Source organism: Schistocerca gregaria, chromosome 5 (genome assembly GCF_023897955.1).
Source record: "Schistocerca gregaria isolate iqSchGreg1 chromosome 5, iqSchGreg1.2, whole genome shotgun sequence".
In the NCBI taxonomy this organism is placed as follows: domain Eukaryota; kingdom Metazoa; phylum Arthropoda; class Insecta; order Orthoptera; family Acrididae; genus Schistocerca; species Schistocerca gregaria.
Genome location: NC_064924.1, coordinates 73,705,577 through 73,729,823, shown reverse-complemented (window position 1 = coordinate 73,729,823; position 24,247 = coordinate 73,705,577). Strand labels below are relative to the sequence as shown.

The 24,247-nt window shown below is 52.4% G+C and overlaps 15 non-coding genes across 15 annotated transcripts; all 15 read left to right on the top strand.

The window, feature by feature from the left end:
* Positions 1-647: 647 nt before the first annotated feature.
* On the top strand, positions 648-766 carry LOC126274195 (5S ribosomal RNA). The gene has a single exon (XR_007550022.1). It is a non-coding gene; the product is annotated as a 5S ribosomal RNA (ribosomal RNA).
* Positions 767-1,839: 1,073 nt separating this feature from the next.
* Positions 1,840-1,958, top strand: LOC126274116 (5S ribosomal RNA). The gene has a single exon (XR_007549943.1). It is a non-coding gene; the product is annotated as a 5S ribosomal RNA (ribosomal RNA).
* Positions 1,959-3,029: 1,071 nt separating this feature from the next.
* LOC126274121 (5S ribosomal RNA) lies at positions 3,030-3,148 on the top strand. The gene has a single exon (XR_007549948.1). It is a non-coding gene; the product is annotated as a 5S ribosomal RNA (ribosomal RNA).
* Positions 3,149-4,219: 1,071 nt separating this feature from the next.
* LOC126274120 (5S ribosomal RNA) lies at positions 4,220-4,338 on the top strand. The gene has a single exon (XR_007549947.1). It is a non-coding gene; the product is annotated as a 5S ribosomal RNA (ribosomal RNA).
* A 1,069-nt stretch (positions 4,339-5,407) lies between these two features.
* LOC126274119 (5S ribosomal RNA) lies at positions 5,408-5,526 on the top strand. The gene has a single exon (XR_007549946.1). It is a non-coding gene; the product is annotated as a 5S ribosomal RNA (ribosomal RNA).
* Positions 5,527-6,597: 1,071 nt separating this feature from the next.
* LOC126274272 (5S ribosomal RNA) lies at positions 6,598-6,716 on the top strand. The gene has a single exon (XR_007550098.1). It is a non-coding gene; the product is annotated as a 5S ribosomal RNA (ribosomal RNA).
* Positions 6,717-7,825: 1,109 nt separating this feature from the next.
* LOC126274315 (5S ribosomal RNA) lies at positions 7,826-7,944 on the top strand. The gene has a single exon (XR_007550142.1). It is a non-coding gene; the product is annotated as a 5S ribosomal RNA (ribosomal RNA).
* A 1,071-nt stretch (positions 7,945-9,015) lies between these two features.
* On the top strand, positions 9,016-9,134 carry LOC126274271 (5S ribosomal RNA). The gene has a single exon (XR_007550097.1). It is a non-coding gene; the product is annotated as a 5S ribosomal RNA (ribosomal RNA).
* Positions 9,135-10,206: 1,072 nt separating this feature from the next.
* Positions 10,207-10,325, top strand: LOC126274270 (5S ribosomal RNA). Its single transcript, XR_007550096.1, has one exon. It is a non-coding gene; the product is annotated as a 5S ribosomal RNA (ribosomal RNA).
* Positions 10,326-11,397: 1,072 nt separating this feature from the next.
* Positions 11,398-11,516, top strand: LOC126274269 (5S ribosomal RNA). Its single transcript, XR_007550095.1, has one exon. It is a non-coding gene; the product is annotated as a 5S ribosomal RNA (ribosomal RNA).
* Positions 11,517-12,588: 1,072 nt separating this feature from the next.
* Positions 12,589-12,707, top strand: LOC126274118 (5S ribosomal RNA). Its single transcript, XR_007549945.1, has one exon. It is a non-coding gene; the product is annotated as a 5S ribosomal RNA (ribosomal RNA).
* Positions 12,708-13,778: 1,071 nt separating this feature from the next.
* LOC126274314 (5S ribosomal RNA) lies at positions 13,779-13,897 on the top strand. The gene has a single exon (XR_007550141.1). It is a non-coding gene; the product is annotated as a 5S ribosomal RNA (ribosomal RNA).
* Positions 13,898-14,968: 1,071 nt separating this feature from the next.
* LOC126274313 (5S ribosomal RNA) lies at positions 14,969-15,087 on the top strand. The gene has a single exon (XR_007550140.1). It is a non-coding gene; the product is annotated as a 5S ribosomal RNA (ribosomal RNA).
* Positions 15,088-22,319: 7,232 nt separating this feature from the next.
* Positions 22,320-22,438, top strand: LOC126274268 (5S ribosomal RNA). Its single transcript, XR_007550094.1, has one exon. It is a non-coding gene; the product is annotated as a 5S ribosomal RNA (ribosomal RNA).
* Positions 22,439-23,510: 1,072 nt separating this feature from the next.
* LOC126274194 (5S ribosomal RNA) lies at positions 23,511-23,629 on the top strand. The gene has a single exon (XR_007550021.1). It is a non-coding gene; the product is annotated as a 5S ribosomal RNA (ribosomal RNA).
* Positions 23,630-24,247: the final 618 nt, after the last annotated feature.

The following is a 24,247-nucleotide window of genomic DNA, read 5'->3' as shown; positions in this document are numbered from 1 at the left end:
AAGACAGACAAAGTGTCTCTAGAAATAACAAGAGTATGACACGACAGGACTGTTCTGAAATACCCCAGGGCTTATAGTTTTGTAGCAGTGCACAATTGCATATTTGTAAACAAAAATTTATCTTTCGCCGCTAGAAGAGATGGATGCTTTGTCGAACCGCCTGTGTCTTGTGTCCGTGTTTTCGCACCTTTCCATGGCACGGCACAGAGCTGCTCTAGTAGCTCCGAACGGCCGCACACGGCGCCTCGCACACGCCGGTCAGTCCGGCGCCAGTCTCGCAGATGTTTCTCGTGCTTGTGCTGTCATTTGGACCACGACCCGAGCGGCAGTCGAGCAAAGTCGGGACAAGTCGGGAAGGAAGGGGACAGCCGAGAATGCACCGTGCGAATTACGCAAATATCTGGAAGCGCGACGCGTGTCAGGCAGGTGAGAACGCTTCCCTCGGTCCAGCAGGACACTGCCACACCCCGCGCAGTCCACCCGCCGCCCGGAAGACCTGCGCCGGATAACAATAAGAAGGTGCGTCTCCCGCGAGTGTCGAGGTGGAAGGACGTGCTTTGCGTCAAATGTGCCACCGAAAATGGCGATTGCGTGTATTGGGAGGGGGGGCGAAGCCTTCTTCTGGCGTGCGGCTACAGTATAAGGACGCCAACGGCCATACCATGTTGAATACACCGGTTCTCGTCCGATCACCGAAGTTAAGCAACATCGGGCCCTGTTAGTACTTGGATGGGTGACCGCCTGGGAACACCAGGTGCTGTTGGCGCTCTCTCTCTGCTTTTAAATTTTATTTCACTACACCTGCCAGCCCTCTTTTCATACAGACTCTCAGGTGCGACAAAGATGCTCCCACAAGCCTTTTAAACTACTGTATTAAACGTAAGATGCGAAATTACAGTAATGAACTCAGTTTGAGCAAGAATGCGCCAAGGAAGGGTGGTAGGAACTCCTTGAAAGTAACGAAACACTGCGAATCGACAGATGTGCACTTGAAATGCGTCAGAGCCTACTGTTTTGTAGGAGCGCTAACTTCCAAAAACTAAATAATTAAATAAAAAACTAAAAAAACCGAAAATCAACTGTTCTGGTACGATCACGGACGATAAGCAACAACGCTAGTATTCGGATCGGTGACCGCCTGGGAAATCTGGAAAAGAGGGCTGGCAGGGGTAGCCAAAAAATGAAGACAGACAAAGTGTACTAGAAATAACAAGAGTATGACACGACAGGACTGTTCTGAAATACCCCAGGGCTTATAGTTTTGTAGCAGTGTACAATTGCAAATTTGTAAACAAAAATTTATCTTTCGCCGCTAGAAGAGATGGATGCTTTGTCGAACCGCCTGTGTCTTGTGTCCGTGTTTTCGCACCTTTTCACGGCACAGCACAGCGCTGCTCTAGTAGCTCCGAACGGCCGCACACGGCGCCTCGGACACGCCGGTCAGTCCGGCGCCAGTCTTGCAGATGTTTCTCGTGCTTGTGCTGTCATATGGACCACGACCCGAGCGGCAGCGAGCGGCAGTCGAGCAAAGTCGGGACAAGTCGGGAAGGAAGGGGACAGCCGAGAATGCACCGTGCGAATTACGCAAATATCTGGAAGCGCGACGCGTGTCAGGCAGGTGAGAACGCTTCCCTCGGTCCAGCAGGACACTGCCACACCCCGCGCAGTCCACCCGCCGCCCGGAAGACCTGCGCCGGATAACAATAAGAAGGTGCGTCTCCCGCGAGTGTCGAGGTGGAAGGACGTGCTTTGCGTCAAATGTGCCACCGAAAATGGCGATTGCGTGTATTGGGAGGAGGGGCGAAGCCTTCTTCTGGCGTGCGGCTACAGTATAAGGACGCCAACGGCCATACCATGTTGAATACACCGGTTCTCGTCCGATCACCGAAGTTAAGCAACATCGGGCCCGGTTAGTACTTGGATGGGTGACCGCCTGGGAACACCAGGTGCTGTTGGCTCTCTCTCTGCTTTTAAATTTTATTTCACTACACCTGCCAGCCCTCTTTTCATACAGACTCTCAGGTGCGACAAAGATGCTCCCACAAGCCTTTTAAACTACTGTATTAAACGTAAGATGCGAAATTACAGTAATGAACACAGTTTGAGCAAGAATGCGCCAAGGAAGGGTGGTAGGAACTCCTTGAAAGTAACGAAACACTGCGAATCGACAGATGTGCACTTGAAATGCGTCAGAGCCTACTGTTTTGTAGGAGCGCTAACTTCCAAAAACTAAATAATTAAATAAAAAACTAAAAAAACCGAAAATCAACTGTTCTGGTACGATCACGGACGATAAGCAACAACGCTAGTATTCGGATCGGTGACCGCCTGGGAAATCTGGAAAAGAGGGCTGGCAGGGGTAGCCAAAAAATGAAGACAGACAAAGTGTACTAGAAATAACAAGAGTATGACACGACAGGACTGTTCTGAAATACCCCAGGGCTTATAGTTTTGTAGCAGTGTACAACTGCAAATTTGTAAACAAAAATTTATCTTTCGCCGCTAGAAGAGATGGATGCTTTGTCGAACCGCCTGTGTCTTGTGTCCGTGTTTTCGCACCTTTTCACGGCACAGCACAGCGCTGCTCTAGTAGCTCCGAACGGCCGCACACGGCGCCTCGGACACGCCGGTCAGTCCGGCGCCAGTCTCGCAGATGTTTCTCGTGCTTGTGCTGTCATATGGACCACGACCCGAGCGGCAGCGAGCGGCAGTCGACCAAAGTCGGGACAAGTCGGGAAGGAAGGGGACAGCCGAGAATGCACCGTGCGAATTACGCAAATATCTGGAAGCGCGACGCGTGTCAGGCAGGTGAGAACGCTTCCCTCGGTCCAGCAGGACACTGCCACACCCCGCGCAGTCCACCCGCCGCCCGGAAGACCTGCGCCGGATAACAATAAGAAGATGCGTCTCCCGCGAGTGTCGAGGTGGAAGGACGTGCTTTGCGTCAAATGTGCCACCGAAAATGGCGATTGCGTGTATTGGGAGGAGGGGCGAAGCCTTCTTCTGGCGTGCGGCTACAGTATAAGGACGCCAACGGCCATACCATGTTGAATACACCGGTTCTCGTCCGATCACCGAAGTTAAGCAACATCGGGCCCTGTTAGTACTTGGATGGGTGACCGCCTGGGAACACCAGGTGCTGTTGGCTCTCTCTCTGCTTTTAAATTTTATTTCACTACACCTGCCAGCCCTCTTTTCATACAGACTCTCAGGTGCGACAAAGATGCTCCCACAAGCCTTTTAAACTACTGTATTAAACGTAAGATGCGAAATTACAGTAATGAACTCAGTTTGAGCAAGAATGCGCCAAGGAAGGGTGGTAGGAACTCCTTGAAAGTAACGAAACACTGCGAATCGACAGATGTGCACTTGAAATGCGTCAGAGCCTACTGTTTTGTAGGAGCGCTAACTTCCAAAAACTAAATAATTAAATAAAAAACTAAAAAAACCGAAAATCAACTGTTCTGGTACGATCACGGACGATAAGCAACAACGCTAGTATTCGGATCGGTGACCGCCTGGGAAATCTGGAAAAGAGGGCTGGCAGGGGTAGCCAAAAAATGAAGACAGACAAAGTGTACTAGAAATAACAAGAGTATGACACGACAGGACTGTTCTGAAATACCCCAGGGCTTATAGTTTTGTAGCAGTGTACAACTGCAAATTTGTAAACAAAAATTTATCTTTCGCCGCTAGAAGAGATGGATGCTTTGTCGAACCGCCTGTGTCTTGTGTCCGTGTTTTCGCACCTTTTCACGGCACGACACAGCGCTGCTCTCGTAGCTCCGAACGGCCGCACACGGCGCCTCGGACACGCCGGTCAGTCCGGCGCCAGTCTCGCAGATGTTTCTCGTGCTTGTGCTGTCATATGGACCACGACCCGAGTGGCAGCGAGCGGCAGTCGAGCAAAGTCGGGACAAGTCGGGAAGGAAGGGGACAGCCGAGAATGCACCGTGCGAATTACGCAAATATCTGGAAGCGCGACGCGTGTCAGGCAGGTGAGAACGCTTCCCTCGGTCCAGCAGGACACTGCCACACCCCGCGCAGTCCACCCGCCGCCCGGAAGACCTGCGCCGGATAACAATAAGAAGGTGCGTCTCCCGCGAGTGTCGAGGTGGAAGGACGTGCTTTGCGTCAAATGTGCCACCGAAAATGGCGATTGCGTGTATTGGGAGGAGGGGCGAAGCCTTCTTCTGGCGTGCGGCTACAGTATAAGGACGCCAACGGCCATACCATGTTGAATACACCGGTTCTCGTCCGATCACCGAAGTTAAGCAACATCGGGCCCTGTTAGTACTTGGATGGGTGACCGCCTGGGAACACCAGGTGCTGTTGGCTCTCTCTCTGCTTTTAAATTTTATTTCACTACACCTGCCAGCCCTCTTTTCATACAGACTCTCAGGTGCGACAAAGATGCTCCCACAAGCCTTTTAAACTACTGTATTAAACGTAAGATGCGAAATTACAGTAATGAACTCAGTTTGAGCAAGAATGCGCCAAGGAAGGGTGGTAGGAACTCCTTGAAAGTAACGAAACACTGCGAATCGACAGATGTGCACTTGAAATGCGTCAGAGCCTACTGTTTTGTAGGAGCGCTAACTTCCAAAAACTAAATAATTAAATAAAAAACTAAAAAAACCGAAAATCAACTGTTCTGGTACGATCACGGACGATAAGCAACAACGCTAGTATTCGGATCGGTGACCGCCTGGGAAATCTGGAAAAGAGGGCTGGCAGGGGTAGCCAAGAAATGAAGACAGAAAGTGTACTAGAAATAACAAGAGTATGACACGACAGGACTGTTCTGAAATACCCCAGGGCTTATAGTTTTGTAGCAGTGTACAATTGCAAATTTGTAAACAAAAATTTATCTTTCGCCGCTAGAAGAGATGGATGCTTTGTCGAACCGCCTGTGTCTTGTGTCCGTGTTTTCGCACCTTTTCACGGCACAGCACAGCGCTGCTCTAGTAGCTCCGAACGGCCGCACACGGCGCCTCGGACACGCCGGTCAGTCCGGCGCCAGTCTCGCAGATGTTTCTCGTGCTTGTGCTGTCATATGGACCACGACCCGAGCGGCAGCGAGCGGCAGTCGAGCAAAGTCGGGACAAGTCGGGAAGGAAGGGGACAGCCGAGAATGCACCGTGCGAATTACGCAAATATCTGGAAGCGCGACGCGTGTCAGGCAGGTGAGAACGCTTCCCTCGGTCCAGCAGGACACTGCCACACCCCGCGCAGTCCACCCGCCGCCCGGAAGACCTGCGCCGGATAACAATAAGAAGATGCGTCTCCCGCGAGTGTCGAGGTGGAAGGACGTGCTTTGCGTCAAATGTGCCACCGAAAATGGCGATTGCGTGTATTGGGAGGAGGGGCGAAGCCTTCTTCTGGCGTGCGGCTACAGTATAACGACGCCAACGGCCATACCATGTTGAATACACCGGTTCTCGTCCGATCACCGAAGTTAAGCAACATCGGGCCCTGTTAGTACTTGGATGGGTGACCGCCTGGGAACACCAGGTGCTGTTGGCTCTCTCTCTGCTTTTAAATTTTATTTCACTACACCTGCCAGCCCTCTTTTCATACAGACTCTCAGGTGCGACAAAGATGCTCCCACAAGCCTTTTAAACTACTGTATTAAACGTAAGATGCGAAATTACAGTAATGAACTCAGTTTGAGCAAGAATGCGCCAAGGAAGGGTGGTAGGAACTCCTTGAAAGTAACGAAACACTGCGAATCGACAGATGTGCACTTGAAATGCGTCAGAGCCTACTGTTTTGTAGGAGCGCTAACTTCCAAAAACTAAATAATTAAATAAAAAACTAAAAAAACCGAAAATCAACTGTTCTGGTACGATCACGGACGATAAGCAACAACGCTAGTATTCGGATCGGTGACCGCCTGGGAAATCTGGAAAAGAGGGCTGGCAGGGGTAGCCAAAAAATGAAGACAGACAAAGTGTACTAGAAATAACAAGAGTATGACACGACAGGACTGTTCTGAAATACCCCAGGGCTTATAGTTTTGTAGCAGTGTACAACTGCAAATTTGTAAACAAAAATTTATCTTTCGCCGCTAGAAGAGATGGATGCTTTGTCGAACCGCCTGTGTCTTGTGTCCGTGTTTTCGCACCTTTTCACGGCACAGCACAGCGCTGCTCTAGTAGCTCCGAACGGCCGCACACGGCGCCTCGGACACGCCGGTCAGTCCGGCGCCAGTCTCGCAGATGTTTCTCGTGCTTGTGCTGTCATATGGACCACGACCCGAGTGGCAGCGAGCGGCAGTCGAGCAAAGTCGGGACAAGTCGGGAAGGAAGGGGACAGCCGAGAATGCACCGTGCGAATTACGCAAATATCTGGAAGCGCGACGCGTGTCAGGCAGGTGAGAACGCTTCCCTCGGTCCAGCAGGACACTGCCACACCCCGCGCAGTCCACCCGCCGCCCGGAAGACCTGCGCCGGATAACAATAAGAAGGTGCGTCTCCCGCGAGTGTCGAGGTGGAAGGACGTGCTTTGCGTCAAATGTGCCACCGAAAATGGCGATTGCGTGTATTGGGAGGAGGGGCGAAGCCTTCTTCTGGCGTGCGGCTACAGTATAAGGACGCCAACGGCCATACCATGTTGAATACACCGGTTCTCGCCCGATCACCGAAGTTAAGCAACATCGGGCCCTGTTAGTACTTGGATGGGTGACCGCCTGGGAACACCAGGTGCTGTTGGCTCTCTCTCTGCTTTTAAATTTTATTTCACTACACCTGCCAGCCCTCTTTTCATACAGACTCTCAGGTGCGACAAAGATGCTCCCACAAGCCTTTTAAACTACTGTATTAAACGTAAGATGCGAAATTACAGTAATGAACTCAGTTTGAGCAAGAATGCGCCAAGGAAGGGTGGTAGGAACTCCTTGAAAGTAACGAAACACTGCGAATCGACAGATGTGCACTTGAAATGCGTCAGAGCCTACTGTTTTGTAGGAGCGCTAACTTCCAAAAACTAAATAATTAAATAAAAAACTAAAAAAACCGAAAATCAACTGTTCTGGTACGATCACGGACGATAAGCAACAACGCTAGTATTCGGATCGGTGACCGCCTGGGAAATCTGGAAAAGAGGGCTGGCAGGGGTAGCCAAGAAATGAAGACAGAAAGTGTACTAGAAATAACAAGAGTATGACACGACAGGACTGTTCTGAAATACCCCAGGGCTTATAGTTTTGTAGCAGTGTACAATTGCAAATTTGTAAACAAAAATTTATCTTTCGCCGCTAGAAGAGATGGATGCTTTGTCGAACCGCCTGTGTCTTGTGTCCGTGTTTTCGCACCTTTTCACGGCACGACACAGCGCTGCTCTAGTAGCTCCGAACGGCCGCACACGGCGCCTCGGACACGCCGGTCAGTCCGGCGCCAGTCTCGCAGATGTTTCTCGTGCTTGTGCTGTCATATGGACCACGACCCGAGCGGCAGCGAGCGGCAGTCGAGCAAAGTCGGGACAAGTCGGGACAAGTCGGGACAAGTCGGGACAAGTCGGGACAAGTCGGGAAGGAAGGGGACAGCCGAGAATGCACCGTGCGAATTACGCAAATATCTGGAAGCGCGACGCGTGTCAGGCAGGTGAGAACGCTTCCCTCGGTCCAGCAGGACACTGCCACACCCCGCGCAGTCCACCCGCCGCCCGGAAGACCTGCGCCGGATAACAATAAGAAGGTGCGTCTCCCACGAGTGTCGAGGTGGAAGGACGTGCTTTGCGTCAAATGTGCCACCGAAAATGGCGATTGCGTGTATTGGGAGGAGGGGCGAAGCCTTCTTCTGGCGTGCGGCTACAGTATAAGGACGCCAACGGCCATACCATGTTGAATACACCGGTACTCGTCCGATCACCGAAGTTAAGCAACATCGGGCCCTGTTAGTACTTGGATGGGTGAACGCCTGGGAACACCAGGTGCTGTTGGCTCTCTCTCTGCTTTTAAATTTTATTTCACTACACCTGCCAGCCCTCTTTTCATACAGACTCTCAGGTGCGACAAAGATGCTCCCACAAGCCTTTTAAACTACTGTATTAAACGTAAGATGCGCAATTACAGTAATGAACTCAGTTTGAGCAAGAATGCGCCAAGGAAGGGTGGTAGGAACTCCTTGAAAGTAACGAAACACTGCGAATCGACAGATGTGCACTTGAAATGCGTCAGAGCCTACTGTTTTGTAGGAGCGCTAACTTCCAAAAACTAAATAATTAAATAAAAAACTAAAAAAACCGAAAATCAACTGTTCTGGTACGATCACGGACGATAAGCAACAACGCTAGTATTCGGATCGGTGACCGCCTGGGAAATCTGGAAAAGAGGGCTGGCAGGGGTAGCCAAAAAATGAAGACAGACAAAGTGTACTAGAAATAACAAGAGTATGACACGACAGGACTGTTCTGAAATACCCCAGGGCTTATAGTTTTGTAGCAGTGTACAATTGCAAATTTGTAAACAAAAATTTATCTTTCGCCGCTAGAAGAGATGGATGCTTTGTCGAACCGCCTGTGTCTTGTGTCCGTGTTTTCGCACCTTTTCACGGCACAGCACAGCGCTGCTCTAGTAGCTCCGAACGGCCGCACACGGCGCCTCGGACACGCCGGTCAGTCCGGCGCCAGTCTCGCAGATGTTTCTCGTGCTTGTGCTGTCATATGGACCACGACCCGAGCGGCAGCGAGCGGCAGTCGACCAAAGTCGGGACAAGTCGGGAAGGAAGGGGACAGCCGAGAATGCACCGTGCGAATTACGCAAATATCTGGAAGCGCGACGCGTGTCAGGCAGGTGAGAACGCTTCCCTCGGTCCAGCAGGATACTGCCACACCCCGCGCAGTCCACCCGCCGCCCGGAAGACCTGCGCCGGATAACAATAAGAAGGTGCGTCTCCCGCGAGTGTCGAGGTGGAAGGACGTGCTTTGCGTCAAATGTGCCACCGAAAATGGCGATTGCGTGTATTGGGAGGAGGGGCGAAGCCTTCTTCTGGCGTGCGGCTACAGTATAAGGACGCCAACGGCCATACCATGTTGAATACACCGGTTCTCGCCCGATCACCGAAGTTAAGCAACATCGGGCCCTGTTAGTACTTGGATGGGTGACCGCCTGGGAACACCAGGTGCTGTTGGCTCTCTCTCTGCTTTTAAATTTTATTTCACTACACCTGCCAGCCCTCTTTTCATACAGACTCTCAGGTGCGACGAAGATGCTCCCACAAGCCTTTTAAACTACTGTATTAAACGTAAGATGCGAAATTACAGTAATGAACTCAGTTTGAGCAAGAATGCGCCAAGGAAGGGTGGTAGGAACTCCTTGAAAGTAACGAAACACTGCGAATCGACAGATGTGCACTTGAAATGCGTCAGAGCCTACTGTTTTGTAGGAGCGCTAACTTCCAAAAACTAAATAATTAAATAAAGAACTAAAAAAACCGAAAATCAACTGTTCTGGTACGATCACGGACGATAAGCAACAACGCTAGTATTCGGATCGGTGACCGCCTGGGAAATCTGGAAAAGAGGGCTGGCAGGTGTAGCCAAAAAATGAAGACAGACAAAGTGTCTCTAGAAATAACAAGAGTATGACACGACAGGACTGTTCTGAAATACCCCAGGGCTTATAGTTTTGTAGCAGTGTACAATTGCAAATTTGTAAACAAAAATGTATCTTTCGCCGCTAGAAGAGATGGATGCTTTGTCGAACCGCCTGTGTCTTGTGTCCGTGTTTTCGCACCTTTTCACGGCACAGCACAGCGCTGCTCTAGTAGCTCCGAACGGCCGCACACGGCGCCTCGGACACGCCGGTCAGTCCGGCGCCAGTCTCGCAGATGTTTCTCGTGCTTGTGCTGTCATATGGACCACGACCCGAGCGGCAGCGAGCGGCAGTCGAGCAAAGTCGGGACAAGTCGGGAAGGAAGGGGACAGCCGAGAATGCACCGTGCGAATTACGCAAATATCTGGAAGCGCGACGCGTGTCAGGCAGGTGAGAACGCTTCCCTCGGTCCAGCAGGATACTGCCACACCCCGCGCAGTCCACCCGCCGCCCGGAAGACCTGCGCCGGATAACAATAAGAAGGTGCGTCTCCCGCGAGTGTCGAGGTGGAAGGACGTGCTTTGCGTCAAATGTGCCACCGAAAATGGCGATTGCGTGTATTGGGAGGAGGGGCGAAGCCTTCTTCTGGCGTGCGGCTACAGTATAAGGACGCCAACGGCCATACCATGTTGAATACACCGGTTCTCGCCCGATCACCGAAGTTAAGCAACATCGGGCCCTGTTAGTACTTGGATGGGTGACCGCCTGGGAACACCAGGTGCTGTTGGCTCTCTCTCTGCTTTTAAATTTTATTTCACTACACCTGCCAGCCCTCTTTTCATACAGACTCTCAGGTGCGACGAAGATGCTCCCACAAGCCTTTTAAACTACTGTATTAAACGTAAGATGCGAAATTACAGTAATGAACTCAGTTTGAGCAAGAATGCGCCAAGGAAGGGTGGTAGGAACTCCTTGAAAGTAACGAAACACTGCGAATCGACAGATGTGCACTTGAAATGCGTCAGAGCCTACTGTTTTGTAGGAGCGCTAACTTCCAAAAACTAAATAATTAAATAAAAAACTAAAAAAACCGAAAATCAACTGTTCTGGTACGATCACGGACGATAAGCAACAACGCTAGTATTCGGATCGGTGACCGCCTGGGAAATCTGGAAAAGAGGGCTGGCAGGGGTAGCCAAAAAATGAAGACAGACAAAGTGTCTCTAGAAATAACAAGAGTATGACACGACAGGACTGTTCTGAAATACCCCAGGGCTTATAGTTTTGTAGCAGTGTACAATTGCAAATTTGTAAACAAAAATGTATCTTTCGCCGCTAGAAGAGATGGATGCTTTGTCGAACCGCCTGTGTCTTGTGTCCGTGTTTTCGCACCTTTTCACGGCACAGCACAGCGCTGCTCTAGTAGCTCCGAACGGCCGCACACGGCGCCTCGGACACGCCGGTCAGTCCGGCGCCAGTCTCGCAGATGTTTCTCGTGCTTGTGCTGTCATATGGACCACGACCCGAGCGGCAGCGAGCGGCAGTCGAGCAAAGTCGGGACAAGTCGGGAAGGAAGGGGACAGCCGAGAATGCACCGTGCGAATTACGCAAATATCTGGAAGCGCGACGCGTGTCAGGCAGGTGAGAACGCTTCCCTCGGTCCAGCAGGATACTGCCACACCCCGCGCAGTCCACCCGCCGCCCGGAAGACCTGCGCCGGATAACAATAAGAAGGTGCGTCTCCCGCGAGTGTCGAGGTGGAAGGACGTGCTTTGCGTCAAATGTGCCACCGAAAATGGCGATTGCGTGTATTGGGAGGAGGGGCGAAGCCTTCTTCTGGCGTGCGGCTACAGTATAAGGACGCCAACGGCCATACCATGTTGAATACACCGGTTCTCGCCCGATCACCGAAGTTAAGCAACATCGGGCCCTGTTAGTACTTGGATGGGTGACCGCCTGGGAACACCAGGTGCTGTTGGCTCTCTCTCTGCTTTTAAATTTTATTTCACTACACCTGCCAGCCCTCTTTTCATACAGACTCTCAGGTGCGACGAAGATGCTCCCACAAGCCTTTTAAACTACTGTATTAAACGTAAGATGCGAAATTACAGTAATGAACTCAGTTTGAGCAAGAATGCGCCAAGGAAGGGTGGTAGGAACTCCTTGAAAGTAACGAAACACTGCGAATCGACAGATGTGCACTTGAAATGCGTCAGAGCCTACTGTTTTGTAGGAGCGCTAACTTCCAAAAACTAAATAATTAAATAAAAAACTAAAAAAACCGAAAATCAACTGTTCTGGTACGATCACGGACGATAAGCAACAACGCTAGTATTCGGATCGGTGACCGCCTGGGAAATCTGGAAAAGAGGGCTGGCAGGGGTAGCCAAAAAATGAAGACAGACAAAGTGTCTCTAGAAATAACAAGAGTATGACACGACAGGACTGTTCTGAAATACCCCAGGGCTTATAGTTTTGTAGCAGTGTACAATTGCAAATTTGTAAACAAAAATGTATCTTTCGCCGCTAGAAGAGATGGATGCTTTGTCGAACCGCCTGTGTCTTGTGTCCGTGTTTTCGCACCTTTTCACGGCACAGCACAGCGCTGCTCTAGTAGCTCCGAACGGCCGCAAACGGCGCCTCGGACACGCCGGTCAGTCCGGCGCCAGTCTCGCAGATGTTTCTCGTGCTTGTGCTGTCATATGGACCACGACCCGAGCGGCAGCGAGCGGCAGTCGAGCAAAGTCGGGACAAGTCGGGAAGGAAGGGGACAGCCGAGAATGCACCGTGCGAATTACGCAAATATCTGGAAGCGCGACGCGTGTCAGGCAGGTGAGAACGCTTCCCTCGGTCCAGCAGGACACTGCCACACCCCGCGCAGTCCACCCGCCGCCCGGAAGACCTGCGCCGGATAACAATAAGAAGGTGCGTCTCCCGCGAGTGTCGAGGTGGAAGGACGTGCTTTGCGTCAAATGTGCCACCGAAAATGGCGATTGCGTGTATTGGGAGGAGGGGCGAAGCCTTCTTCTGGCGTGCGGCTACAGTATAAGGACGCCAACGGCCATACCATGTTGAATACACCGGTTCTCGTCCGATCACCGAAGTTAAGCAACATCGGGCCCTGTTAGTACTTGGATGGGTGACCGCCTGGGAACACCAGGTGCTGTTGGCTCTCTCTCTGCTTTTAAATTTTATTTCACTACACCTGCCAGCCCTCTTTTCATACAGACTCTCAGGTGCGACAAAGATGCTCCCACAAGCCTTTTAAACTACTGTATTAAACGTAAGATGCGAAATTACAGTAATGAACTCAGTTTGAGCAAGAATGCGCCAAGGAAGGGTGGTAGGAACTCCTTGAAAGTAACGAAACACTGCGAATCGACAGATGTGCACTTGAAATGCGTCAGAGCCTACTGTTTTGTAGGAGCGCTAACTTCCAAAAACTAAATAATTAAATAAAAAACTAAAAAAACCGAAAATCAACTGTTCTGGTACGATCACGGACGATAAGCAACAACGCTAGTATTCGGATCGGTGACCGCCTGGGAAATCTGGAAAAGAGGGCTGGCAGGGGTAGCCAAAAAATGAAGACAGACAAAGTGTACTAGAAATAACAAGAGTATGACACGACAGAACTGTTCTGAAATACCCCAGGGCTTATAGTTTTGTAGCAGTGTACAATTGCAAATTTGTAAACAAAAATTTATCTTTCGCCGCTAGAAGAGATGGATGCTTTGTCGAACCGCCTGTGTCTTGTGTCCGTGTTTTCGCACCTTTTCACGGCACAGCACAGCGCTGCTCTAGTAGCTCCGAACGGCCGCACACGGCGCCTCGGACACGCCGGTCAGTCCGGCGCCAGTCTCGCAGATGTTTCTCGTGCTTGTGCTGTCATATGGACCACGACCCGAGCGGCAGCGAGCGGCAGTCGAGCAAAGTCGGGACAAGTCGGGAAGGAAGGGGACAGCCGAGAATGCACCGTGCGAATTACGCAAATATCTGGAAGCGTGACGCGTGTCAGGCAGGTGAGAACGCTTCCCTCGGTCCAGCAGGACACTGCCACACCCCGCGCAGTCCACCCGCCGCCCGGAAGACCTGCGCCGGATAACAATAAGAAGGTGCGTCTCCCACGAGTGTCGAGGTGGAAGGACGTGCTTTGCGTCAAATGTGCCACCGAAAATGGCGATTGCGTGTATTGGGAGGAGGGGCGAAGCCTTCTTCTGGCGTGCGGCTACAGTATAAGGACGCCAACGGCCATACCATGTTGAATACACCGGTACTCGTCCGATCACCGAAGTTAAGCAACATCGGGCCCTGTTAGTACTTGGATGGGTGAACGCCTGGGAACACCAGGTGCTGTTGGCTCTCTCTCTGCTTTTAAATTTTATTTCACTACACCTGCCAGCCCTCTTTTCATACAGACTCTCAGGTGCGACAAAGATGCTCCCACAAGCCTTTTAAACTACTGTATTAAACGTAAGATGCGAAATTACAGTAATGAACTCAGTTTGAGCAAGAATGCGCCAAGGAAGGGTGGTAGGAACTCCTTGAAAGTAACGAAACACTGCGAATCGACAGATGTGCACTTGAAATGCGTCAGAGCCTACTGTTTTGTAGGAGCGCTAACTTCCAAAAACTAAATAATTAAATAAAAAACTAAAAAAACCGAAAATCAACTGTTCTGGTACGATCACGGACGATAAGCAACAACGCTAGTATTCGGATCGGTGACCGCCTGGGAAATCTGGAAAAGAGGGCTGGCAGGGGTAGCCAAAAAATGAAGACAGACAAAGTGTACTAGAAATAACAAGAGTATGACACGACAGGACTGTTCTGAAATACCCCAGGGCTTATAGTTTTGTAGCAGTGTACAATTGCAAATTTGTAAACAAAAATTTATCTTTCGCCGCTAGAAGAGATGGATGCTTTGTCGAACCGCCTGTGTCTTGTGTCCGTGTTTTCGCACCTTTTCACGGCACAGCACAGCGCTGCTCTAGTAGCTCCGAACGGCCGCACACGGCGCCTCGGACACGCCGGTCAGTCCGGCGCCAGTCTCGCAGATGTTTCTCGTGCTTGTGCTGTCATATGGACCACGACCCGAGCGGCAGCGAGCGGCAGTCGAGCAAAGTCGGGACAAGTCGGGAAGGAAGGGGACAGCCGAGAATGCACCGTGCGAATTACGCAAATATCTGGAAGCGCGACGCGTGTCAGGCAGGTGAGAACGCTTCCCTCGGTCCAGCAGGACACTGCCACACCCCGCGCAGTCCACCCGCCGCCCGGAAGACCTGCGCCGGATAACAATAAGAAGGTGCGTCTCCCACGAGTGTCGAGGTGGAAGGACGTGCTTTGCGTCAAATGTGCCACCGAAAATGGCGATTGCGTGTATTGGGAGGAGGGGCGAAGCCTTCTTCTGGCGTGCGGCTACAGTATAAGGACGCCAACGGCCATACCATGTTGAATACACCGGTACTCGTCCGATCACCGAAGTTAAGCAACATCGGGCCCTGTTAGTACTTGGATGGGTGAACGCCTGGGAACACCAGGTGCTGTTGGCTCTCTCTCTGCTTTTAAATTTTATTTCACTACACCTGCCAGCCCTCTTTTCATACAGACTCTCAGGTGCGACAAAGATGCTCCCACAAGCCTTTTAAACTACTGTATTAAACGTAAGATGCGAAATTACAGTAATGAACTCAGTTTGAGCAAGAATGCGCCAAGGAAGGGTGGTAGGAACTCCTTGAAAGTAACGAAACACTGCGAATCGACAGATGTGCACTTGAAATGCGTCAGAGCCTACTGTTTTGTAGGAGCGCTAACTTCCAAAAACTAAATAATTAAATAAAAAACTAAAAAAACCGAAAATCAACTGTTCTGGTACGATCACGGACGATAAGCAACAACGCTAGTATTCGGATCGGTGACCGCCTGGGAAATCTGGAAAAGAGGGCTGGCAGGGGTAGCCAAAAAATGAAGACAGACAAAGTGTACTAGAAATAACAAGAGTATGACACGACAGGACTGTTCTGAAATACCCCAGGGCTTATAGTTTTGTAGCAGTGTACAATTTCAAATTTGTAAACAAAAATTTATCTTTCGCCGCTAGAAGAGATGGATGCTTTGTCGAACCGCCTGTGTCTTGTGTCCGTGTTTTCGCACCTTTTCACGGCACAGCACAGCGCTGCTCTAGTAGCTCCGAACGGCCGCACACGGCGCCTCGGACACGCCGGTCAGTCCGGCGCCAGTCTCGCAGATGTTTCTCGTGCTTGTGCTGTCATATGGACCACGACCCGAGCGGCAGCGAGCGGCAGTCGAGCAAAGTCGGGCCAAGTCGGGACGGAAGGGGACAGCCGAGAATGCACCGTGCGAATTACGCAAATATCTGGAAGCGCGACGCGTGTCAGGCAGGTGAGAACGCTTCCCTCGGTCCAGCAGGATACTGCCACACCCCGCGCAGTCCACCCGCCGCCCGGAAGACCTGCGGTTGGTGTGTGGGGGTTAAAGGGACCAGACTACTTAGGTCATCGGTCCCTTGTTCCACGACCATAACAATACACGAAGAAAAGTCCAACAAGCAATAAACACATAACGGAGACAAGGGACGACACAGTACAAGAAAGACACAGACGAAGACCAGAGAAAAGAGATTAAAAGACACACAGAGTGTGACGGTCATTGGCCGACCATGAAAATAAAACTGGAAAGGCCAACAACCAAGGGACACATTAAAACACCACAAACTAAAACCCCAGGCCAAAAGCCACAGTCGACACTAAAAAAAAAATAAAAAGGGACTCTCATATTGAATGATAAAAACCCCCTGCTCGAATAAAACGGAGAACTAAGTCAGCCATAGTAGAGTCATCGGTTAAAAGAGCAGGGAGTGTATCGGGCAGCGCGAACGTCTGCCTGAGGGCAGTTAAAAGTGGGCAGTCTAGTAAGACGTGTACCACGGTCAGGGCCAATCCGCAGCGACAGAGAGGCGGGTCGTCACGGCACAAGAGATACGCGTGCGTGAGCCGGGTATGTCCTATGCGGAGCCGGCAGAGGACGACAGCGTCCTTGCGAGACCCCCGCATGGAGGAGCGCCACACACTGGTTGTCTCCTTGACTGCCCGAAGTTTGTTGGGAGAGGGCAGGGTGCGCCACTCATCACGCCAAGCAGCAAGGACCTTCTGCCGCAATACGGATCGGACGTCACTCTCTAAAAGACCGATCTCCATGGCCGGGGAACTGACCGCCTGTTTCGCCAGTTCGTCAACCCGCTCGTTACCCGGGATGCCGACGTGACCCGGGGACCAAACAAAGGTGACAGAGCGGCCGCAACGGACGAGAGTATGGAGGGACTCCTGGATGGCCATCACCAGACGGGAACGAGGGAAACACTGGTCAAGAGCTCGTAAACCGCTCAGGGAGTCACTACAGATGACAAAGGACTCATCTGAGCGGGAGCGGAGAAACTCTAGGGCACGATAGATGGCAACCAACTCGGCAGTGTATACACTGGAGCCAGCTGCCAATGACCGTTGCTCACAATAATCCCGTAGAGTGAGAGCGTAACCAGTGTGACCAGAGACCACCGAACCGTCGGTGTAGGCCACCGCCGCGTTCGGAAACTCGGCCAGGATGGAAAGAAAGCGGCGGCGGAGGGCCTCCGGAGGCACTGAGACCTTCGGACCCTGTGCCAAGTCGAGCCGAAGGCACGGTCGGGGCACACTCCACGGGGGCAGACGGAGATTGGCCCGGAAAACATGCGGCAGAGGAAAAAAGTCAAGGCCACGGAGAAGGTCCCGGAGGCGAACCGCAATGGGACACCCTGACCGGGGCCGCCTGTCTGGAACATGGACGATCGAGCGCGGGAACAGGAGACGGTAGTTTGGATGCCCTGGCATGCTATAAACGTGCGCGGCATAGGCGGCCAGAAGGCGGTCACGCCGGAACCGCAATGGAGGGACACCAGCCTCCACAAGTATGCTGTCGACGGGGCTTGTCCGGAACGCTCCCGTGGCGAGGCGGATCCCGCAGTGGTGTATGGGATCCAGCAATCGCAACGCCGAAGGCGAGGCAGAACCGTACGCCACACACCCATAATCAAGGCGGGACTGGATCAGCGCTTGATATAGGTGGAGGAGGGTGGACCGGTCGGCACCCCACCTGGTGTGGCTTAAGCAACGGAGAGCGTTTAAGTGCCGCCAGCATGTTTGCTTCAGCTGCCTAATATGGGGCAGCCAAGTCAACCGGGTATCGAACACCAGTCCCAAGAACCGATGCGTCGCGACCACAGCAAGAGGTTCACCGTCAAGGTAAAGGCGCGGCTCAGGGTGAACCGTGCGACGCCGGCAGAAATGCATAACGCAGGTCTTCGCGGCCGAAAACTGGAAGCCGTGCGCTACAGCCCATGACTGCGCCTTGCGGATGGCACCTTGCAGCTGCCGTTCAGCAGCGGCGATGCCACTGGAGCTGTAATATAGGCAGAAGTCGTCCGCATATAATGAAGCCGCGACGGACGACCCCACCGCCTCAACAAGCCCATTGATGGCAATTAAAAACAGGGACACACTGAGGACAGACCCCTGTGGGACCCCGTTCTCCTGGACCTGGGAGGAACTATGCGACGCAGCTACTTGCACGCGGAAGGAACGATACGAAAGAAAATTCTGAATAAAAATCGGGAGCGGGCCCCTAAGGCCCCACTCATGAAGTGTGGCCAGGATGTGATGGCGCCAAGTCGTATCGTATGCCTTCCGCATGTCGAAGAAGACGGCAACCAGATGTTGGCGGCGCGCAAAGGCTGTACGGATGGCAGACTCCAGGGAGACCAGATTATCGACGGCAGAGCGGCCTTTACGGAACCCACCCTGAGACGGAGCCAGAAGGCCCCGAGACTCGAGGAGCCAACTCAACCTCCGGCTCACCATACGTTCCAGCAACTTGCAAGGAACGTTGGTGAGGCTTATGGGGCGATAGCTGTCCACCTCCAGCGGGTTCTTGCCAGGTTTCAATACGGGGAGGACTATGCTTTCCCGCCATTGAGACGGGAAAACACCCTCGACCCAGACGCGATTGAAAAGATCTAGGAGGCGTCGCTGGCAAGGCACTGAGAGGTGTTTCAGCATCTGGCTGTGAATGCGGTCTGGTCCAGGAGCCGTATCAGGGCAAGCAGAAAGTGCGCTCTGGAATTCCCATTCGCTGAAAGGAGCATTGTACGACTCCGCGTGGCGCGTGTGAAAGGAAAGCCTCCGACTTTCCAACCGCTCTTTCCGGGAGCGGAAGGCCAACGGGTAGTTCGTTGACGCGGAACACTGAGCAAAATGCTCTGCTAACCGGTCCGCAATCGTGTCGGAGTCGGTGCACACTGCTCCATTCAGCGAAAGCCCAAGGACAGAGACAGGTGGCCGATAGCCTTGGAGTCGCCGAATCTTGGCCCAAACCTGCGATGCGGAGGTACGGACGCCAATGGTGGAAACATAACGTTCCCAGCACTCCTGCTTCCGTTGGCGAATAAGGCGTCGGGCTCGGGCGCGGAACTGTTTAAAAGCAATGAGGGTCTCCAACGACGGGTGCCGCTTATGGCGCTGAAGAGCCCGCCGGCGATCTCGAATCGCCTCTGCGATCTCGGGCGACCACCACGGCACAGTCCTCCGCCGAGGTGCCCCGGATGGACAGGGAATCGCAGATGCCGCCGCAGAAACGATGCTGGTGGTGACCGACTGAACCACTGCATCAATCGGATCAGTGGAAGGAGGTGCGATCACTGCGACAGATGTAAATAACTCCCAATCAGCCTTATTCAGAGCCCATCTGGAGGGGCGTTCAGAAGAGTGACGCTGTGGCAGTGACAGAAAGATGGGGAAATGGTCACTACCACATAAGTCGTCATGGACCCTCCAGTGGATGGATGGTGAAAGTCCGGGGCTGCAAATAGAAAGGTCAATGGCCGAAAACGAGCCATGGACCGCACTAAAGTGGGTCGCCTCTCCCGTGTTTAAAAGGCAGAGGTCAAGCTGTGACAGAAGAGTCTCGACATCTCTGCCCCGGCCAGTAATCGCGGCGCTACCCCACAATGGGTTATGGGCGTTAAAGTCGCCCAGCAACACAAAGGGAGGCGGCAGTTGTCCTATCAATGCAGCCAACACATGACGAGAGACATCACCATCCGGCGGAAGGTACAAACTGCAGACAGTAATAGGCCGAGGCGTCCACATCCTTACAGCGACAGCCTCCAAGGGTGTATGAAGAGGCACACACTCGCTGTAGATAGAGTTAAGGACGTAGACGCAGACTCCACCAGACACCCTCTCATAAGCTGCCCGGTTCTTATAATAACCCCGATACCCTCGTAGGGCAGGGGTCCGCATTGCCGGAAACCACGTTTCCTGGAGGGCAATGCAGAAGAAAGGGTGACTGCTGACGAGTTGGCGGAGCTCAGCAAGGTGGTGGAAAAAACCGCTGCAGTTCCACTGGAGAATCACATTGTCCATGGGTGAAATAGGCGTGAAGGGACCTAGGAGGCAGATCACGTCACTGGGTCACCTGCTGTCACCGATCGAGGGCCAGTACAATCGGCGTCCTTGGCGTCTGAGGGTATGGCGAGATCCAGGTCCTCAGCGGACGCCATGATCTCCACCTCATCCTCAGACGCAGAGCCTGTATGGAGCGGTGGGGCGGATGCCACCGCGCGTTCCTTGGCCTTAGAGGCCTTCTTCTTCTTCGTCTTCTCTCTCTGCTCCTTGGGCTTTACTGGCTGGGAGGGCTCCACCGAGTCAGTCTCCGGGACGGAGGAGGAGCGGGAAGCCCTGCGACCAGCCGCTGGCCTGCTTTTCAGCCATTGGCTGACGTCACCCTTCCCAGAGGTGGAAACCTGGGAAGGGAGGGACCCGAGGGATCCCTTGCGAGAGAGAGTCGCCGAAGAAGTCGGACGCTTCTCCGGCTTAGAGTTGGGGACTTGTGTCCCCGATGGTTGGGGGGTCGTTGCTCCTGAGGTAGGTGGTGCAGGAGCAACAGATGGGGATGTGCCCCCCACCATCAAGGGGGCAGGTGTAGTATTCCGGCTCAGAGTGTTCAGTGGAATCGGTGCAGCAGATGACAAAACTACTGTTTTGGCAGCGGTGGCATAGGAGCTGGTCAGAGCCACAGGATGGAGCCTCTCGTATTTCCGCTTAGCCTCAGTATAGGTCATGCGGTCCAGGGTCTTATATTCCATGATCCTTCGTTCTTTCAGTAGAACCTTGCAGTCTGGCGAGCAAGGGGAATGGTGTTCGCCGCAGTTCACACAGATGGGAGGCGCCGCACATGCAGTATTAGGATGTGAAGGGCGTCCACAATCTCTGCATGTCATGCTGGAAGTACACCGAGATGACATGTGGCCGAACTTCCAGCATTTGAAACACCTCATCGGGGGAGGGATATAGGGCTTCACATCACATCGGTAGACCATCACCTTGACCTTTTCGGGTAGGACGTCACCCTCGAAGGCCAAGATGAAGGCACCGGTGGCTACCTGATTATCCCTCGGACCCCGATGGACGCGCCGGACGAAGTGAACACCCCGCCGTTCTAAATTGGCGCGTAGCTCGTCGTCTGACTGCAAGAGTAGGTCCCTATGGAATATAATGCCCTGGACCATGTTGAGACTCTTATGGGGTGTGATCGTGACGGAAACATCCCCCAACTTGTCACAAGCGAGTAACCGCCGTGACTGTGCAGAGGATGCCGTTTTGATCAATACTGCCCCAGAGCGCATTTTGGACAAGCCCTCCACCTCCCCAAACTTGTCCTCCAAGTGCTCGACAAAAAACTGAGGCTTGGTCGCCATAAACGATTCCCCATCGACTCGTGTACAGACTAAATAGCGAGGTGAATAAGGTTCGCTGCCAACCGTAGCCTTTCGTTCCTCCCATGGTGTGGCCAGGGAGGGGAACGATTGTGGATCATATGCCTGAGCGTTATATTGAGGCCGAGAACGCTTAGAGACTGCTGGCGGCTGGCCGCCAGCAAGAGATGATGTACCACGCTTCATCGCGGGTCATCCGCCCTGATGCCACCTACTCCGACCAAGGGCCCTCCCCACGGGCGCCACCCAGCCTCAGCAACGACCACCTGGCGGGATGGCCATTGCCGGGAGTCCCGATGCCCCAAGGAGACAGGCATCTACTCCTTGGCATACGCGGGGAGTTAACGGCGCAGGCATCAGTAGAGCGATCCCTGTGTTGTCAGGGGGCTACAACCGACAGGGTACATGGCGGCCCCACCACAACGGACTGGCTACCGTGCTGGATTTCAGGTGAAATGTAGTCCATGATCGTCATCGGCGCATAAAGCGACACAGCAGAGCAGACTGCAAAAAAAAACCGCACCCAAGAACAAAGCCACGCCCTAGAGATGGTGAGTGGGCGGGACAGCTATGCGACGACGACCAACCAAGCTAGAGATGGTAATGAGCGGTGGACACATTGCACCTTGTAAGGCGCCCTTCCCCAATCAGCTCGCTCTTCGGAAGAATTTAGAAGATGGAGGTCAAACCCGGTAGGGGACCATCACATAAGGCCGAAACGTTTGAGACTCCTTTTAGTCGCCTCTTACGACAGGCAGGAATACCGTGGGCCTATTCTTAACCCCGAACCCACAGGGGGCGAAGACCTGCGCCGGATAACAATAAGAAGGTGCGTCTCCCGCGAGTGTCGAGGTGGAAGGACGTGCTTTGCGTCAAATGTGCCACCGAAAATGGCGATTGCGTGTATTGGGAGGAGGGGCGAAGCCTTCTTCTGGCGTGCGGCTACAGTATAAGGACGCCAACGGCCATACCATGTTGAATACACCGGTTCTCGCCCGATCACCGAAGTTAAGCAACATCGGGCCCTGTTAGTACTTGGATGGGTGACCGCCTGGGAACACCAGGTGCTGTTGGCTCTCTCTCTGCTTTTAAATTTTATTTCACTACACCTGCCAGCCCTCTTTTCATACAGACTCTCAGGTGCGACGAAGATGCTCCCACAAGCCTTTTAAACTACTGTATTAAACGTAAGATGCGAAATTACAGTAATGAACTCAGTTTGAGCAAGAATGCGCCAAGGAAGGGTGGTAGGAACTCCTTGAAAGTAACGAAACACTGCGAATCGACAGATGTGCACTTGAAATGCGTCAGAGCCTACTGTTTTGTAGGAGCGCTAACTTCCAAAAACTAAATAATTAAAAAAAAAACTAGAAAAACCGAAAATCAACTGTTCTGGTACGATCACGGACGATAAGCAACAACGCTAGTATTCGGATCGGTGACCGCCTGGGAAATCTGGAAAAGAGGGCTGGCAGGGGTAGCCAAAAAATGAAGACAGACAAAGTGTCTCTAGAAATAACAAGAGTATGACACGACAGGACTGTTCTGAAATACCCCAGGGCTTATAGTTTTGTAGCAGTGTACAATTGCAAATTTGTAAACAAAAATTTATCTTTCGCTGCTAGAAGAGATGGATGCTTTGTCGAACCGCCTGTGTCTTGTGTCCGTGTTTTCGCACCTTTTCACGGCACAGCACAGCGCTGCTCTAGTAGCTCCGAACGGCCGCACACGGCGCCTCGGACACGCCGGTCAGTCCGGCGCCAGTCTCGCAGATGTTTCTCGTGCTTGTGCTGTCATATGGACCACGACCCGAGCGGCAGCGAGCGGCAGTCGAGCAAAGTCGGGACAAGTCGGGAAGGAAGGGGACAGCCGAGAATGCACCGTGCGAATTACGCAAATATCTGGAAGCGCGACGCGTGTCAGGCAGGTGAGAACGCTTCCCTCGGTCCAGCAGGACACTGCCACACCCCGCGCAGTCCACCCGCCGCCCAGAAGACCTGCGCCGGATAACAATAAGAAGGTGCGTCTCCCGCGAGTGTCGAGGTGGAAGGACGTGCTTTGCGTCAAATGTGCCATCGAAAATGGCGATTGCGTGTATTGGGAGGAGGGGCGAAGCCTTCTTCTGGCGTGCGACTACAGTATAAGGACGCCAACGGCCATACCATGTTGAATACACCGGTTCTCGTCCGATCACCGAAGTTAAGCAACATCGGGCCCTGTTAGTACTTGGATGGGTGACCGCCTGGGAACACCAGGTGCTGTTGGCGCTCTCTCTCTGCTTTTAAATTTTATTTCACTACACCTGCCAGCCCTCTTTTCATACAGACTCTCAGGTGCGACAAAGATGCTCCCACAAGCCTTTTAAACTACTGTATTAAACGTAAGATGCGAAATTACAGTAATGAACTCAGTTTGAGCAAGAATGCGCCAAGGAAGGGTGGTAGGAACTCCTTGAAAGTAACGAAACACTGCGAATCGACAGATGTGCACTTGAAATGCGTCAGAGCCTACTGTTTTGTAGGAGCGCTAACTTCCAAAAACTAAATAATTAAATAAAAAACTAAAAAAACCGAAAATCAACTGTTCTGGTACGATCACGGACGATAAGCAACAACGCTAGTATTCGGATCGGTGACCGCCTGGGAAATCTGGAAAAGAGGGCTGGCAGGGGTAGCCAAAAAATGAAGACAGACAAAGTGTACTAGAAATAACAAGAGTATGACACGACAGGACTGTTCTGAAATACCCCAGGGCTTATAGTTTTGTAGCAGTGTACAATTGCAAATTTGTAAACAAAAATTTATCTTTCGCCGCTAGAAGAGATGGATGCTTTGTCGAACCGCCTGTGTCTTGTGTCCGTGTTTTCGCACCTTTTCACGGCACAG